The sequence below is a fragment of the Aulostomus chinensis genome, chromosome 13, assembly GCF_037954235.1.
Source record: "Aulostomus chinensis isolate RoL2024-O1b breed Wild chromosome 13, RoL_Achi_v1.0, whole genome shotgun sequence".
Classification (NCBI taxonomy): Eukaryota; Metazoa; Chordata; class Actinopteri; order Syngnathiformes; family Aulostomidae; genus Aulostomus; species Aulostomus chinensis.
Genome location: NC_141332.1, coordinates 25,566,742 through 25,570,935, shown reverse-complemented (window position 1 = coordinate 25,570,935; position 4,194 = coordinate 25,566,742). Strand labels below are relative to the sequence as shown.

Here is a 4,194-nt window from a genome sequence, read left to right as displayed (position 1 = left end):
TACCTTCTGTCCAAACTGTCCAAAAACGTCTGTTTACAAACTCTCAACACATCATCTGGTTTAATCCACATCTTACGTATCCTGCTGTATGCTCGATATTCCACTAACACTTTGTCCCATGCACACTAAAACCAAATGGGAGTTTTTGGATGTGGATTATACTGACTGATGCACTTGAGACTTTGTAAACAAACATTTTGGTTGGCTGTTGGTCACCATTACGTGTGGCTGGCTCTTCCTGCTTTCTGGAGTCACGAGAAGTGATGCGTAAGCTCCAGACATATATTTGTGCATACTCGAAACGCAAAAAAGTTGACAGATCACTTTAAATATTCAAATCTATAGGGAATGCGCAGTTTATTAGTGCAGGGGATTTTGTTGAGTGCAGCTGGTGTGACTAATCAACAAGAATTTGCACACTCACCATTCCCTGTGGATCATAAACACAATTTAATTAAATTACTAGGCCATAGACTCATCTGTCCTGATTGTGGTTTGTACTGTAAATCAGGGGCAATCAAGACCAGATGTATCTAAAATCACTCTTTTATGGAGGCTCATCATTTCGTTTGAATGGATTGTCCTCCTGTTACATATTCTTATAAACAATAATCATTCGAAAGAAAAGATTGTAAGCAATGAGGAGTGCATTGTGTTTTAATCAGGAGAGTTTCGTAACTGTCCAACAGCACACACTCACTCATCGTCTGTTGTGTCCCATCACTTTAATTCAAGTCATTAATTTCAAAACTATTTTGGAGTTTCAAATGGAAAATGGGGGATACATGAATTTGAGAGCTGTAGTTCGCAGATGTTATTTACAGAAAAAAAAATCTCAACAATGATATCAGTAGGATATCAGATGGATGTCTGACCACCACCTCAACCTCCATCCGGGTCCACTCGCTCCACTCATTGCAGGGGTCATCCCGGACATCCAGCTGTCCTGTTCTGCACACAGCACACTGAAAGCCTCCCTTTGCAGGCTTGCAACAAAATTTGGCCATTGGAAGCAGCTGCTGGTCCAGGCATTAGTGATCGCCTGCATTGAAATTGTCCTCTGGGCTGGGCTACCTGCCCCCGCCATCAGACCTGCTGCTGTCCATCTGGTCTCGGCCAAGCCAAGGGAGCCCAGGTTGTCCAACAGCCTATTGTGTTGCTTACCCACAAGGAGGACGCTGGTCCGGTTCCCTGTGTTGCCTCCTGCTTGGTTGGGCGTCCGTTATGATACACTTGGCTGCATCTACAGAGGGGATGCTGGGTAAGGGGCTGTGTCCTGGGCAGCAGAGGAGGTGGAGCAATGATTAGGAGAGCTAGGGTGAGCTGGAGCTATACAACTGGGGAGGAAAACAGGGGGAAAGGAAAAAAATGCATGAAAAAAACTCAAACTCAAACCCATAGCTTCCCTGCTTTTGCTCCGTTAAAACATAAGACACCAGTGCTTGCCATATATGAGACTGCCCACTCCCAGCAAACCACAGTCAGACTTAAAATCTCATCTCACGCTCATCATCCCTTCACCTTTTCCAGCCCCCTTGGCCCTCCATCGCTGCAGGGGTTCAGAAGTTGCTCATCCCTTCACAACACTTAATATCTCCGGCACCACAATGGTGGAACGAGCTCCTCACTTAGCTTATTTAAAAGAAGAATAAGAAAAAAGTCTGCTAAATGGCATGAATGGTAAAATGCTGCTTACAAATTAATGCATCAGTAAAATGTATTACAGTGGACACACAGAGTCAAAGGGCTCATTCAGCCCAGTGAGGACTCTCACTGAAAGTACCTGTTTCTTATTTTATTTCTTTATTTAAATAAATAATCTGAGTAATTATTCTGGTCCCAATTTTTTTTTTTAAATTGCTGCAACACATTAAAGTGCAAGACTCTCACTTTCTTGTTCGTGTTATTGCAGCATGCAGTCCAACAGAGCAGGAAATCAAGACTGGACAGTTTTTCTTGCTAACATCTTTGCATCCTGTGTCTGTAAATGATTCCCAGGCGGCTTTTCCTGCCCTGTTAGCCAGAGCGGGATTTACAACGAGATTATGGTGCTCTCCTTTGACCCCGGGGGCTGTGTTCAGCAAGAGTCGACCCAGCGAGAGTTCCCTCCCTCCAAGTCTCCGTCCACAGACTGCACCAAGAACAATGGCTTATTCTCCTGTGCCAGTGCTCCATTACAGGGCCTGTGGCTTGGCAGTGCAGCAGGCCTCAGATTTCCACCACATGTATTGCTCTCAAATCAAAAGAGTCAGTCCTGGCAGTTTGGCTGCATAGCTGAGGGAGACAGAGAAAAACTGCAAGCAGAGAAAGAGAGGAGAAGCAAAGTAGAGTGAGTAAAACAAAGTGATGTAAGGAGTAAATAGTTGAGAGGACAAGGGGGAGAGGACAGGAGTTAGAAAGTAAACTTGACTGGCAAATAGAGATTTGTGCCATAATGGCAGGACGCAGACGAATCAACTCTCAATGGAGCCATTTTGGAAGGCGTAGAGGGATAACCTTACCTGAACCCCTAAGCTGGCTGTTCTCATTGAGCTTGTAATTTCCACATGCCATGGACAGTCGCATCTCAATGGAGTCGTAAACAGTTCTCTTATTGGGCCATTTGTCATTTTCCAATAGATGTTGTGCGATCACATTTTCATCACCCATTTTCATATTTTTACATTCATAAAAACCTAAGAAACAGCCCACAGTTCAAAAGATAGCAAAACACGAGTAGGGCTGAATGATACTGAACTTAAAACCGAATAAACTCCTCAAAATCAGCGTCTACATCATGACCCACACATACATCATCATGTCAAACGAACAAATTTGATGTGAGGGGTTCTCTTCAGGGAGGGGTCTCAGCACACAGAGGAGGAGAGGCTGCCGTGTGTCACCTTGGTTCTGGCCAACAACCCGCAGCACAAACACAGCCGTTTCTATGGGGATAAGAAAGCAAAGCAGAACCTGTCATGATAGATTAGGGATGTGACATGTGGTGACAGCTTTGTCCTGCACGATGAACTTGTACAGTGTAGCTCTTCCAGGTGATTACAGATATTATTGAGCACAGCGACGGTTGCTACGCTCACATCACACATCAGGGATGGACCCGGTGTGTTACATTAATTCGATTCCAATACCAGTCCGATAAAAGATTTATAAAAATGTAATAATATTGTGGCCTTTCACAACTTTAGCAAAAGATTTTAATTTACGTTACACACCGTGTGTATTACACCATATACATATCCATATTTTATCTGTATCTGTTAAAACTGGAAGGTGAAGACTCTGCATGTAGTTGTTGTGTATCCTCTTCTTTGAGTATATTCTATGTAGCATATTTTGGGTACTTGTGTTTGTTTCTATTTTTCATTTGTTTTCTGCTTGTTATCACTCAGCCTTCTACTTTTGAGCTGCTGCAACATGTCAATCTGACCTGTCTTATCAAGCCTTTATTCAAGTGCCAGATCATCTCTAAACAGTGATTGAGGCATTGCAATACTGTTAGAATAACCAAAATGTTTAAAAACTGAAGGTCACCGGGGCATCGCTGCTTCTCCTGCCTGAAGGGCCTCATGTCATTGTCATACAGGAGAGTGTGAATGCAGCTGTAAGTAGCGACTCAGCCTCTGGACTGGAACAAAGCAAACAGACGAGGTGTGAAAGCCTCCGATGGTCCTCAGTCCAGTCAGATTTTTTTAAAAATAGTGTTACTAGGCTACATTACTCAGTTCTAAAGAAAATTTGCTTGTCATCAATTCAAATAACAGAAAAGTGCATCAAGATGATGAAATACCTTCATATCATCACGATATGAGTCCTCTGAAAGATGACGGATTATTAAATTAACATCATACCGTGACACACATGTTCATTTGACAGACATATGAACTCAAAATTCAACAGTTATAACTTAAGTTTCAGAATTCTGACCTGACTCATGGAAATAGCCAACTCATCACTCTCCTGCTGGTTCAGCGCCCGTGTGCATGGCTTCAATAAATGAAGACCACAACCTAATGTTTTCCACCTTAAGGCCATGCACACGGGCCACTGACATCTCCACGTTGGCCACTGCTGTGGACGCCTGTTGCCATATGGCAACTGTGCAGGGCCTTCCATACATGCTGAACGTTTACAAAGCTGAAAATGAAAACTCCGGGTGTTGCCAGTGTTTTCCAAATGATTACTGAGTTGTCTGGC

General features: G+C 43.3%; 1 long non-coding RNA gene across 1 annotated transcript; it reads right to left on the bottom strand.

Moving 5' to 3' along the window:
- Nucleotides 1-1,055: 1,055 nt before the first annotated feature.
- LOC147251512 (uncharacterized) lies at nucleotides 1,056-3,859 on the bottom strand. The gene is made up of 6 exons (XR_015119075.1): nucleotides 3,788-3,859; nucleotides 3,532-3,625; nucleotides 2,792-2,924; nucleotides 2,502-2,675; nucleotides 1,891-2,294; nucleotides 1,056-1,337 (listed from the first exon to the last, which is right to left on the bottom strand). It is a non-coding gene; the product is annotated as an uncharacterized LOC147251512 (long non-coding RNA).
- Between the last annotated feature and the right edge of the window lie 335 nt (nucleotides 3,860-4,194).